General features: G+C 35.7%; 1 protein-coding gene across 2 annotated transcripts in view; it reads right to left on the bottom strand.

The window, feature by feature from the left end:
- LOC129779888 (trafficking kinesin-binding protein milt) overlaps positions 1 to 15,110 on the bottom strand; it is a 298,718-nt gene that overhangs the window by 154,132 nt on the left and 129,476 nt on the right. Inside the window, exon 1 of one of the 2 annotated variants that reach the window (XM_055787632.1) lies at positions 6,925 to 7,653. The exons of the other annotated variant lie outside the window; for it this stretch is intronic. The gene's annotated coding sequence lies outside the window, so the exon portion shown is untranslated. Of the gene's footprint in view, positions 1 to 6,924; positions 7,654 to 15,110 lie in introns of those variants that run through there. 2 annotated transcript variants of the gene reach the window in all.

Raw genomic sequence — 15,110 nt, 5'->3', positions numbered from 1 at the left:
TTCAACACCTTAAAAACCGTAATCCGTTATCCGTAGATAATTGGGCACAATATATAGTTTTTCCTCTATCAGATAATTTTCATCTGCTGAGAAAAGATTAAAAGTCGGTCTGAAGATTCGAAAAAAATATATATATAAAAAATATATATATATATGTCAAAAATAAAGGAACAAATGTTCCCAAAATCTATACTTAGATGTATACAGCATGTTAAAATTCCAAATTCTGTGTTCTACTTGAATTTCTTGATTTCAATAAGATTTCCCGATCCGAATAGCACATCAGATAGCACATAACAAATCGCACATTATAGGCACACATTTCAGAAATATGTATCAAATTTTTCGATTTATTCTATTCTTAGGTTATTATCCTGATAAGAAACCAGATTTTAGATTCTAGATTACCTATTCCAATAGCATATTCAGTTTTAAGATTCCACAGTCTATTTTCGGATTTGCTTCAAAATATGTTTCAAATTCGAGTTTATGTATTATAGTTAATTCGAATTCATAAATTTTTATGTTTCTAGACGTATATTTCGAGGTTCTCAGTTTCAAAGATTCAAATCCCATATTCCGATTTCTCATATAAAAAAAAAGATTTTTAGAATTTGATTCAAATTTTAGAATTCAGATTCCAGATATACGTTGTAGATGTTGCATTTCAGATCCTGACTTCTAGACTTGAATGTTTTGACTATCGACTTCATCAAATCTAAATTTCAGGTCACAGATATTTTTTATGTAAAGTTCACTTGTTCATTAGTTTGAGATTCGGAGTTTCAATCTTCCTGATTCCTGATTTACATCCCAAATTTATTTAATTTCTAGGTTTTCTATCTCATTTGTTTATTTATTTAGGCTCATTAGCATTTTAGCTGTAACAGAGCCGGATTTAATCGTGTGTACATGTTACATGTTAATGGTATCTACAAACTGTAAATTACACAGTATCGTAGAATTACACGAATCGATAATATTCCAGCGTCACAACGCTCAGCCTCATGTTGTTGTTCGATTTGAAAACTATTTGGAAAATAGTGAATTTTTGGAACGCCACAGGGTACCAAAATTGACTGAATTCATTCTTGGCTTCATAAAATGAACGCTTCTTTCGGGATGAAATCGGTAAATTGCTCGAAAAATGGGAAAAAGTAGTGGCTAGCGATGGCCAAATCTTTGAATAATGTATTAATACATTTTATGACTCAATAAATGTGGTTTTCATGCAAAACAACGGAACGAATTAAGTTGCACACCCAATAATTTATTCAGATTTCATAGATTAGATCCTAGAATCAAAATGAGAATATTGTTCTAAAGCAAAATTCCTGATTCTGGATCTAAGGCTTAGGTAAAAGTAGATTTCAATCTTCAAATTTACAATCTCAAATCTCAGAAAACAAATAAACATTTTAAATTCAGATTTTTCTTAAATGATTCAAAGTTAACTCAGTTATTAGGCCAAATTTCATTGCAGAGTCTTCTTTCAGATACATATTTCATATTATTTTTAAGATTCATGTTTCAAAAACAAATTATACACTTTCAAATTTCAAATACTTATTTACAGTATTATTTAAACCCAATTTGTATAACTCAAACTCTACTGAGATATCAAATAGATTTAAATACCAGTTCGAATCTTAAACGGCTAAAATATTTTCTGGCGTAACAATATGACATTTGTGCGGTATGTGCGTAGTGGTAGTGTCTGTGGTAAAAACTTTATGAAGGGATCGAAAGTGCCAAGAGTATACAGAAAAAGGAAGATCTTTACGCCTTGAAAAACATAGGTTTCAGTGGTCTACTACCACGGAAAAATAGGTATGTAAATGATTTCAAATTTATAGTTTTTTGTAATAATTTAAAATTATAATGAAACATGGCTGGGACAGACCTACGGATGTGAATAAAAAGACGGACAATGAACCATAATCTATTAGAATTGATGGCATACAGATTCGCGATTAAATTGAATTAAATTTTCGAGAAAAGAACACTGAGGACGGTTCAACTCATCAGAAAGGAAAACCCTATGCGATGAAGAGGAAAGATGAATCGATGGTAAGGATGGATAGAATTATCTAGACAGTTTTCGAACTGTTTCATGAGTTTTAGCGTGACATCACTTCCTGACTGATTTAATTTGCCGTAATCTCTTGAAAATCTTATCCACTGAAACCAAACCATTGTAATAGGTTTTTGAGTGCGATAATTAACTTCCCCTCGGGTACTGGCCCTTCTCGCCCACGATCCCATTTATCCAGTTGGGCGTTATCAATATCAATACGGCTACAAAATGGACCATACCTAATCAGTCCAGCCCATCCAAACGCCAATCAATGCTAACAATTGAATCACGTTCGTGCACACACGCCCGGTAAAACAAAAAATTTGAAACGTGAACGAGTGTTTCGAACCGGGGAAGAAAGATCGAGGGTTTTTTTCCTTTTGGTTTCGCATCTGTGACCATTATGGTCAAAAGAGATATCGGAAGCGCGGCGGAAGATACGACCGACCGAAAATAGGCAATAAGATAAGGAGAGTGAAAAATCAGTATCATACAACAACAGCCAATATTTATCACAATAATCCTATCAACAGAGAGATGGCATGACGGCGCGCGGCGGCACGCACCAATGCCAAGGCCACCGCGGCGGGAGAGATCGGCCCATCCGACTGACTGTACCGCAGCAGCAATGGGTGGGTGTTGTGTTTAATGCTAATTCGCGCTCATCACTTGGATATTTATTCACTTCCCATTTGTAAGCCAGCCCTCCGACATCGTTTGCAGAGTTGAGCAATTTCAATTCCTAAGTCACGTGATGGAACTTATTGGCGGAGGAATAAAAACGCTGGACGAAGGGGGAGAGCTGACATACAAACGATGAGATGAAAGTGGTGTGCTCAACACATTTTGATTGTTGAAAAAAAAAACAACGAAAAATGTTAACACTAATGGAATTTTTGTAGCGTGTTTTATGTGCAAAAACATTCCTGTGGCCTATTTTCGAAGTTTCGAATGTGTCCTACATGATTTTAATTTTCAGTTTCAGTTTTTTTCAATTACAGATGAAAGACTTATCAAATTTCAGATTTCAGATTCCAGAATGCAGATTTGAGATTAGGATTAAACATTTAAAATTTAAGATTTAAGATTCAAGATTTAAGATCTAAGATCTAAGATCTAAGATCTAAGATTTAAGATTTAAGATTTAAGATTTAAGATTTAAGATTTAAGATTTAAGATTTAAGATTTAAGATTTAAGATTTAAGATTTAAGATTTAAGATTTAAGATTTAAGATTTAAGATTTAAGATTTAAGATTTAAGATTTAAGATTTAAGATTTAAGATTTAAGATTTAAGATTTAAGATTTAAGATTTAAGATTTAAGATTTAAGATTTAAGATTTAAGATTTAAGATTTAAGATTTAAGATTTAAGATTTAAGATTTAAGATTTAAGATTTAAGATTTAGGATTTAAGATTTAAGATTTAAGATTTAGGATTTAAGATTTAAGATTTAAGATTTAAGAATTAAGATTTAAGATTTAAGATTTAAGATTTAAGATTTAAGATTTAAGATTTAAGATTTAAGATTTAAGATTTAAGATTTAAGATTTAAGATTTAAGATTTAAGATTTAAGATTTAAGATTTAAGATTTAAGATTTAAGATTTAAGATTTAAGATTTAAGATTTAAGATTTAAGATTTAAGATTTAAGATTTAAGATTTAAGATTTAAGATTTAAGATTTAAGATTTAAGATTTAAGATTTAAGATTTAAGATTTAAGATTTAAGATTTAAGATTTAAGATTTAAGATTTAAGATTTAAGATTTAAGATTTAAGATTTAAGATTTAAGATTTAAGATAAGCAGTTTACCAGATTTAGGAGTTCTGATACGAACTTGAATTCCAAATGACGATTTTCAAAGCTTTCAAACACTCAGATTCTAAACTACAAATCATCAACGATCGATCGCAGCTTTAGATTTCAGATGAAAAATTTCAAAATTCAGATTCATATTCAGATTGTATGCTCGAATTCATAATTCTGTATTTCACTCTCAAATTTGCAGATTATAAATTTGGATTTCCATTTACAAAGGCTGGGATTCAAATAGCATATGTCGAATTGAAATTGTAAATTTGGAGCTCAGATTTGGATTCAGTTTATTTAAAAATATAAAGGTAAGGGAGAAGACAAATTCCTGATTTTAGATTCTAAGAATAGATCTAATATGAAAAATGCACTGCAAAATGCAATTTTTAGATGGATATTCGAATGCATATTACAGATTCTAGATGTTACATTCGAATCCCAAAAAATAATTTTTTATTCGTTTTTTTTCGCATGTATTTTTTCGTTTTTGAATATAAAAGAGGAATTTGATTTTTGATTCATCCCCTTAAAGTCAGAAAACACCTTTCTCACATGAAAAAAATAAATTTATCCAAATTCTCTCAGGAAGTGATAGACGATCAAATTTGATGAAAAAAAACCTTCTACGCATATTTTCGAATTTCAACAATGGCAAAGTTATTGAACTTTTTTTTTGTTTCAGACTTTGTTGCCTCAAACTGGCTCTACATTACAAAGTACGCTACGGAATACGATTCTGTTGCTTTCATTTAAAAGATGAGGAAAGGATATAGTAGTGGAACATCTAAATTAGTGGACTTAAATAACATTTTGGAAGTGAAAAAGTTAATAATTTTTAATGTGTTAATAATAATTTCATCCTAAAAATGTATGTTAAACTAGATTGGTTTTTATCAATTAAATTGAAGAGCTCTAACAGCCCTACAATTTGTTCTTTGACACCCAACTTCTATCATTCTTAGTTTGGCTGCAATATCGATATAAACAATTCTTGGTGAAAATTCTAGCAAAATCTTCAAAAATCACGATTTTTACCCCACTGTACATGCGATAACCACTTAAATTACACCTTAACGTTGAAAGGTGAAATTTCTTCTTGAAATAAGTCATATTTGAAACACAAAAAAATTTTTTTTTTCCAAACTGTATATAATCGAGTCCAAAATTGTATATAATTGAATCACATATAATCGAGTCCGACCTGTAGTAAAAATAAATTCTTACATTTTTATTAAAATTCACAATTTAGTAGATTCCATTTTCACTTTGCAGACGTTGCTTTGCAAATTTTAGATTCTGGATTCTAAGCTCCAATGTCTTCATATGTCAAAGCATTTCAGGTTTTTCTTCAAAATATGAAATAACGATTGTTAATCCGGATTATACATACAAATTTCATTTTGGCTTTAATTCCAAAACTCCAAAACAAGAATTCAAATTTCCTGATTTACAAGCCAGAATTATACATCTAATTCCATGGACGAATTTCAGACAAGATTTCTAGGTTATACATTTTCGTGTTCAAACTACAAATACAGTTTTTGGATAAGGGTTTCAAATTGAGCTTCTAAGCTGTAGATTCCAATAAAACCTTAGGTCCATAAACTGATTCGAGTGGAAGATTAAAGATTCAAAATTTCAGGCTCCGCATCATATTTAAATCCAGATTTTAAATTTATTTATTTGGATCCAACACACACATTTAATCGACTGATTTATACAGAGTTTGTAGACTAGATTCAACAATCAAAATTAAGATGCACCTTCTATATTAAATTTATTATATAGATACCTGAATTTGGATGCTAAATTCAGATTTTTTGACAACAAATAGTTAATTTCAATTTAGATTTCCATTCAATTTAATCATGATTTTCCCAGATCTTAAGTTTGGAGCGAGATTAAAATTTCAGATTTTATGATTCTCATTTTAAAGTCGTGTTTCAAATACAGATTCCATCGTCTTATTCAGATTCTGGCTAGAAAGATTCGGCTCCCAAGTTTTATGCCACGACTCCAACTTATGGAAAGTCAAGGCTAAAACTTCCGAAATGAAATTCCAAAAACAGGTAATAGAAAAAAACAGAGAAAACAGATTCAATTTTCAAATATCAGTTTTTGGTTTTTATTATAGACTCGAATGTCTTTAATGAAGATTTTAAATTAGAGATTTGCCGGATTCAATATTTAAGATTTAAGATAAAGAATGAGTTCAGTCATTTCTTGATGGATTTACGTGATTTTTACATCAATCAATTTGTCCCTCTCCTTAACAATCCATTGCAATACAGCAAATTGTAATTTTTCCAATAATTGATCTGTGAAAAAAAACGTTGAAATGAAAGCTACTAATATCTAATACATTCGTGCAGACGTAATCCTACGTTAACTATGCGGTCGTATTTCAGCACATCCCTTTAATTTTTTTTCTTCCAATAAAACTATGTCATTATGATTCATTCACAACAACCGGAGGCATTTTTAGAACGAAAAATGCGAGGACAACGGTCTTGGCTCACTTCACGTTTTGTAAATGTTTTGCAAAGAAATCCCAGTTTAGTCAGTGTCTAATCACAAGTGTGATCTTGTGTTTTGCTTCTAGGAATATTAGGTTTTTTTTATATTGACTATTGATAGTTGTTTTAGTTATTATACAACAAATCCTATAACTAACAGTGCGTTACGCAATACTATTCTCTTCACTGACTTCTCTTTGAATAGCAAAACAGACAATCTGACGACAATTTCATCGATGGTGCCACCCGAGCAGCGATTTCCTTTTTTCTCTCTAATTTCTGTAACAAACCCCCCCCCCAATCTTGATCTGAGTTGATATCAGCTGCTCCAACTTTTTTTGTTCTCAGCATCATTCACTGCTACCCATCCGGCTTGACAATATAACCGGCCGTGTCCTTGAAATCAGCCGCTTGGAAAGCCGTGATGATACTTCAGCAGATACGGTTTCGTTACCAAGCGTGTGTGTCACATCACTTACACGCTTGATGTTACACAATAATTTTTCGCACGCACTTACACTTGCAACTTATGGCACCCTCACTGCCATTCTTCTCTGTTTTCGCTGGCTATAGTGAGTCTAAAATTAATTTCCACTAACTAGCAACGGCACAAAACACACAAGCTGCATCTGAATGCAAAACTGCGGACCGCTCTTTCGCCGACTAACTTCTGATATTCTTCTAAGTACACACGATATCATTCACAACCCTGGCCCAAGGTTTTCCGAAACCATCCAAAACAAACTGGCCACGCGTACAAGGCCTCGATTCACACTTCTTCATCACACCATCAAAACAACTTCATTCGGGGTTCCCTTTTCGAAACCAAAACACGTTCCCTAAGGAAATGGGCCAGCAATCTCGTGGCGTCGTCTCGTGTCGCTCTCGTCTCACTCCCGAGATCGTGCACAGTTAAGAGTCGAAAGATTCTAAAAATAATTCACATGGCGGTGACGATGACCGTCGCCGTGTCTGAACACACTTGGCACCCCGAATGCGCTACAATCCCAACTCCACTCTCATCCGAAAGGATTACGATCCTTACGAGCGACAAACGCGACACCGTGTCACCGTAAGTTTCTGAAATCTGCATCCAATAGCACACTGCACTTAATTGAACCAACCGAGGTCGAACAACAACAACAGTAGTTCTGGCACAGAATCCCCGCCGAACATATGTATGCACACTAATCGGAATTCACTGCGGCGCGGTTTCCTTCGGAATCTACGCCACAACCGGACGGAATGACAGCTGAGACAATACTGCAGGCGGCGGCGGCGACTAGAAATGCCGAAGAGAAGCCAATTCCAATTGCTCGCCGTAGCTCTCGCGCGGAATTACCGTCGGGAGAGCGAGTAGACCCGCGAAAGATTTGAACGCGACGAAGCCGGCCCAGAAGTCCTAAACACGTAAACGATCGAAATTGTGACGACGAGTATACGGCGATGGTAAGTGGAACCACAAGGGTGTGAGGAGGAGCTTGTGACACGCGGATTCCACGCGGCGCTCCTAGAGAAGCCCGATATCACTGAAGAGAGCAAACTTGCTAGCTGATAGTGGTTGGGTTGATTCCGATAGAGAAGATGGGGATGTTCAGGAATTACAAATGCTGTGTGTACTTTTAAAGTTGAGTCACCTTAAATATTTTTTTTTGTAAGCCTACAATCGCTGCACAAAGCACGAGTGTTGGAACCCTTTTAATTATGCGATACTTGTCCCCTAGGGTTTGAGCGAACCATGTAGCTCTTAGTGTGTTCGGCTTCTATGAAGTCCCGAATTGGAGTTTATGGAGAAAATATTCGCATATTCGTACTTGACTAAATCAATCATGGGATTTCTCAACCAATTAGAAAGTTCGCGATTGGTTCGAATAAACGTGTACGGATGTCACCAAGCAAACTATCTATGAATTATTTATCTTTACCTTTGGTGATAGTATCAATTCTCACGATGAAGCCCTTGACATGCCATGGAGTATATGAGCTCACGTAATGCCTTCATTGTTTTCATTTGGTAAAAATTCAATGTCTGTGACAAACCCAGTGCCTTTTATTCAGTTTTATGCTATTAAGGGGATATTCTAGTGTAGAGACACGAGTTTCGGACGTTTTTTTCGAGCTCCGTAAGAATAAAACAAAGAATATTTTTACTATCCATTATATCATTATTTGTTCATCCATCTTTTAACAACAAAACAAAAATTGAAAGAAGAAAAAATATTCATAACGAGAATAGTTAAGAGCTGATGAAGTGAGGGGGATAAAAAAATGTGCCATGGCGTACACGATTCCATTCTTTCTGGTTATCTGAAACAAAAAAAAATCGAACAGACTATGAATCAGTAAAGATGCCGCTATCGCAAGAACCTCGGACAAATAAAAAACATATTTTTTGAAAAATATATGAAAAATAAAAATGGCGGCCGTTTGAAAAACAAAATGCTTTTTAAAACCTTTTTTCTTACGTGAGGTATGAATCGGATCAGTAGAACTTGAAATATCGTGTATGCCAGTTAGAAAAAAACTAGTTTCAAGGAAAACACGTTTGAAGTTCATTGTTATGGCCGTACGAGGTTAGATACCGCAGCACTAATATGGCTGTAACTCGGTAAATAATAAGATTTTCGATATGTCCTTTCTAGGTTATATTCTTGAATGTCTAAACTACAGAAATGTGAAGGAAAACATTTTTTTTTTTTCAAATTTCTGAACTAGAATACTGCCTTAATGAAAATACAAATATTTTATTATCTTCAAGATAACTCGTCTAACTTTTGTGGGGGAATGAGGTGAAACCTTTATTATTATTTAAAATGTGGTGTACATCTACCAACCGGCGTGTGTGCCATCAAGTCGGATCTGAACGAAATGAATTTGAAACAACATGATCATGGTATTGTTAATACTCATCAAATCTGAAAATCACCAAGCTAGTGCTACGCGAGAAGAGGTTAGATGATCTTTCAATTATCTTCTTCAAAGTTACAGTATCAAAAACTGTGTCCGTAGTGGTGGGCGATCTATGATACTGGTCTGATGGGAAAACTCTCCGTTTGGTTGAAACCTAACCGAAAACCGAAAACGGATCAGCTACAGCGGACCTAAATTCACAAGACGCACAGTACTATGCACTATGGGAACCCTTTATCTGTCTGACACAGTCGTGCTACCTTCAAGTCGGGTTGGCTCTGGGTTCAGTGTTCGGGTCGGCCGGCCTGTGATATCAGGAAAGTATCCATCATCATCTTATTTCCCGCCACCGGGTAACCATAATGCACCCAAAATACTGGAGAATCAACTATCACTCTATTACCAAAATATTGGTAATATGAACGGTAATATAGCGCAATACAAATTGGTTTGTTCAGATGCTTGTTACTATATTTACACATTCACGGAAACATGATTGAAAACCGCTTGATGGAAAATAGTTGACGATCCACAACTTGGCCCATCAAAAAGCGTTGTATCTAATTTTGTTCACAACTTTTTGTAAATTAAATCTTCATTGGATTGAGTGGTGCGTGGTTAGGAGTTAATAGATGGGACACTAGAGATGTACAACCCATTATGTAGGGCAAAATCTTAAGTATTAGAAATATCAATTGAAAATAAATAGCTTCAAGCCAAATTTCCATTTACAACAAGTGGATTGGTCCGAATCAGAAACATTTCTGGAAACTATAGAATTCCTTCCTAACGTTTGATGTGGAAGATGCTTATATGTTTGAGCAAAATAATGCTCGAAATGTTTGTTTACTGGAGACTCAAGAACAAACTTGTTATCATCATAGAAAAATGTCAGGTTATAACCCTTCGTCATTCCTTGGGCTCGATTTTTTCAATTACAGCATCGATAATACGGTGTTTGACATATCTTGGTGTTGTGTTCGACCCGAAGTTTTCGTTTAATCCGCACCTCGTAATGAGTTGTTTTAAAAGCCTAAAAATGGTTTGTATGTATGCGTGCAGACATCTCTTTCTATTTTCTTTTCTCATTTCATTTGGGATTGTGCAAAAAAAAAGTCGATACGAAGTCAATGGGGATCGAACCAAGGCCGGCTGGAACGCAATGCTATTTTGCACGACCACGCTATTTGCTTCAGCAGTTGTTCAGCAAATACGTGATAATATTGCACCTGATTATAAAATAAAGTTGAAAAGTGTTTTCTAAGAGCAAAAAAGGAGCGCATGAAGGAGAACAATATCCATCTCGGTATGGGCCGTGTATTTGGCAAATATGCGGAAAGCTTATTTGTCTTTTGCTTCGCTCGCTCGTATTAATCTTATAAATATTGCTGTACCATGTATATTATACAAATGCTTACCAGTATTTGTGAGTCATGACATTTTCTGTTATGTTATGTCTCATTTAATGTCATAAATCGGGATAACAAAACATGAGCTAAAAATCAATTTTGGGTGTAGAAACTGTAACAATAAGAAATGAATAAAGAGTCGATTTTGTACCAGCAATCGATACAGACGTGGGTCTCTAATACTAAATATCACCACTCTCCGGCATAGCAGCAGAGCTACAAGACTCTATCAAGTTATGGTGAAATAATAACAATTCAGCTTGGTCTTGAAATGAAAGAACGGAGGCGCAGATTAAACCCACACTTTATGGAGATAACCATTTATGCGATGATTAGGATGTTTTCATCTGTCAAATCCTGTAATCCATCTTCATATCACAAGTTCCGGTCCTTACACGTCACTATCAGGATAAGAAAAATCGGGGTTTTCCAAAAAAAAATATGCCAAATGTCCTCGAATTTCATGAAATCTTGTCAAAAATCGACTCTTGTTGGAATTGTTGAGGTAGAGTTAAAATCAGGATTCACAGGATTGAATCAAGACAATGTAAACGCAGACAGCGGCTTGAACGACGATGTTTTCTGGAATTTTCCGTGCGTCGAACTTTCTCTTTCCTGTAACAAGTTTCAATACCCGGCGATGGAGGGTTTCCATGAGCTGTCTAGAAAGACAATCGGAAGAACGCTTCTATAATAAAACGGACAGAATATATGTTTTGACGTAGGACTACGTCTTTCATTTCTATACCGGGGTGTAAAATCAAAGTTTCGAAAACGAAAGCGTTACGCCGGAGACCGAGATTTTGAGTGTTAATAGCTCCTAAGCAACTGAACGAAATGGTATGATAAACACTTCATTCGAAAGATAAAATGTCTACGCGTTCTATACTTGTTACTTTCTGATCCAAAAACTTGTTTCAATAGTCTTAAATTTGCTTTCAAAATAGGCTATTGAAATCACCAATCGGTATATAAGCGAGCGCCGTTCGGAAATCCACTCAGTTCTAATTGAACAGCGATTGGAGCATGTTGTCGCTGTTGTGGTGAAGCTCTTCATTTATCATGAAAGCGCGGATGAACGGTGTCACCAAGAGCCTGTTTGTGCACCTTATGCCAGAAGGGAATCCATCAGGAGGAGAGTGATGCTACAAACGGTTCCCCGGGAAGATCTCGAAGCAGCCGCTACACACACACACATACACGCACGGAATTCTTTCCGTTTGGATCGAGAAAGATCCGGAAAATAATCTGCCAGTTCCTCTAGGAATTTAAAAATACATTCATGTGAAAGAGTTTATTTGAATGTTTTCTATCCATGTAACACTGTGACCAAATATGTTTCAATCAAGTGCTATTAACAGATGGTTATCGAGTTAGCATTAACCACTGGTGGGCTTCCAGTATCGAGGATAATGTGGAAATATCTAATCGTTACTGAAAATAATCTGCCAGTTCCTCTGGGAATTTAAAATTATATTCATATGAAAGAGTTTATTTTAATGTTTTCTATCCATGTAACACTGTGACCAAATACATTAGGTTTTGTGATTTTTCAATCAATCGCAATCAACAGGATAGCTTCTGAAGATTATTCTTCCCCATCAGTAGGATATTTCCGTATCCAATATTGGATGCATAAAACCTTGTGCCTCCAACGTAACGCTCTCGTTTTCAAAGTTCTCCAAATATTCATTCATTCAGAATGAATTCAGATTCAACTTCATACAAATGATCTCTAAATCAACGATAGTCCTACGTCACCCTTGCGGTTATACCATAGATATAACCCACTTCCTGTTTTTATTTAGTGTCGGGAATTTTCCTTTCTTATACATATTTTAATACACGTCGTCGATTTTTATACCGTCTGGTAGATATGCTTCGGTATTATATCACACACATATCGTTATTGTTGAAATACGTTGCCAAAGGTAGATTGAAGTGGTTAATGGTGCTGGTGGAACAGATATATAATCGCCAGTGACTGAGAGTGTGTCAACTGCCAAAAACTCCGCCCGGATAACGTTCGCGATTAATACTTGTGAATACAGGCAAACCTGTTTTTGTGCGAGGGATAGGGACCGTACCAAAAACCGCATAAAAAATCGTACTTCACCGTACTTCACCAGTAACTATTAAAATTAGTTTTCGATACACAATTTAAAAAAAAACTTTTTTATGCGATGGATAGAGATCGCATAAGAAAGTTTCCTTAAGTTAATAATTCAAATCCTAATTATTTTATTCGTGATCAACGTTCGATTTTGTTTTGTTTTCCTTCTATACGTTGAGACACGCTGCCTCTTCATTTTCAGAAAGAAAATTGCACGTAAAAAAAGCGCACAAAAACAGGTTTTTCTGTGGTTCTCGCGAGGGCATGAATGAATCGCCAATCAACCATCTTTAATTGGTTCTACCACACCACAAAAACCATCGGTCCTATTCAAGGGTATCAACTTAACTTAGTTCTACTTAACAATTGTTTCAAAAATATAAAAAAAAAATAATTTGAATATATGAACAATAAATAGTAATCGGTAGTATCCGAATCGATGAGCAAACTAATTGAATATGATCCAGTCGGTGTCCACACAAAGAATGGTTCGAGTGGGACTTTGCCTTTCCCTTAACTTGTCCTCCTTTGTTACGTCCGCGATGCCGATGCCGTACAACCACACCGTTTTACGGTTTGAAAGAAAATAAGATATTTTTTTTGGGGTCCGCGTGTTTTATACTCCAGCGGTACACACTCACAGGATAGAGACAAATCGGCAAACTCAGCCAGAGGGGCGAGTCCAACGAGACGAACGAATGAGCGTTAAAAGGGAGCGATGGCAAAAAAATACATTCATTACGATTTGTTCGCTCGTTGGATTCACATGCAGGCTAAAAAGGGTCCTTTTCAGGATCACAAAATTATCTTCAATCTAAAAAAGAGTTTATTGTTTTGTTATCACTCGATATCCCCATCTTGTTCGGCTAAACCTTTCTGTTTAGCGATTGCGTTTGCCACTCGCCACAGCTTTCACATTTGGAAAATTTCTTCCCATCCAGCTTTGTGACATGTTGTACAGTAAATTACATTCAATGCGACGTGCCGAAGCGCCACTCAGTGTCGCATTGGAGGCGATTTTAACCTGTAATTGAACATTTGCGATGACAGTGGTACAGTGTCGACTTTCAATGTGGGGTCATAATTTGGACCCCGAACTCTATGTTTACAAAAATGTCCAACTAAATAAGTCGCATTACATGTCCGTCCAATTAGCTAAATGTCGAACTAATTGTAAATTACTGTACTTTCAATCTGGAAACAATTTATGAATTGGTGAAAATTTAATAATCAGGAAAGTCCCCAACTATCAATAAGCTCAGAACAACTGCCAAATTCACATACTCATCAGATCCTGGCAAACAAATTATGAAAAAATCAATTTGTGTTTTATTATTATTTTGGATAATGTTTTAGAAAGCATTGAAATGTATTTCCTAAACTCTTTTTTGGAAGGTTTAATGGCCCTGAAAAGCGCCTTGTTTTATGGAATGGTTCCAATTTAGAAAAGTTAGTACTCGTGGTTTTGAAAAAAACCATTTCGAACGCCCTCGATGCCGCCTTGTTCTGGATTTGCCACCAGAGCAGATTGTATAAAGAACAAACTTTTTTCTGCTACCAGCTGCCGTTTTGCGATTGCGTTTGCCACTCGCCACTCGCTGCAACTGGCTGTTGTCTTGATGTCCACCGAACTGAATGTGTTCTGTTCCGAATGCGGGTTTTCTTATCGTCGCGAGCAGCTTCGCCAGCTAACTCGATCACTTCGGCGGCCGAAACTATATAACGCCGGCTAGGTGGACTGGTGCACTGGTACTAACGCGCTCGGCCTAGCTACCCTTGCGGGGAACTCCAGATCAACACGGTTCGAGCGGGATTTTGCCTTTCCCTTCACTTTTCCTCCTTTACCATGTCCAGACATGGCTGCTTGGGTTGGTTTGTTGATGTGTTGTGATGCGAACCGATGTGGTGTACGGTTTGAATGAGAATGATCGTTACGGCAGCGGAGCGGGGATTTTTAAGCTGACTGGTTGGCTCGAGAATTACGCATGTGTGAGACTGCGACCAATGTTTCGATCATTTTTTTTCTTTTTCCTTCCCAATCGTGCTTCATTCTATTTCGCTGCTGCTCTGGTTGCCCGTTTTGGTCGGTACGATTTGAGGAGCACAAAATGGACCAATCAAAAATGGGCACATAGGGCATTTTGACAATACTTGATATTTCACAATTATTTAATTATTTATCTCATGAAAAATGAAATGTTATTCGTTATGATAGATGCGTAGATATATTTCCTATCAATTGATGCAAAAACCTTTGCGATCTATTGAGAAA

Source organism: Toxorhynchites rutilus, chromosome 3, assembly GCF_029784135.1.
Source record: "Toxorhynchites rutilus septentrionalis strain SRP chromosome 3, ASM2978413v1, whole genome shotgun sequence".
NCBI classification, from domain to species: Eukaryota; Metazoa; Arthropoda; class Insecta; order Diptera; family Culicidae; genus Toxorhynchites; species Toxorhynchites rutilus.
This window is presented reverse-complemented; position numbering and strand designations above follow the sequence as displayed.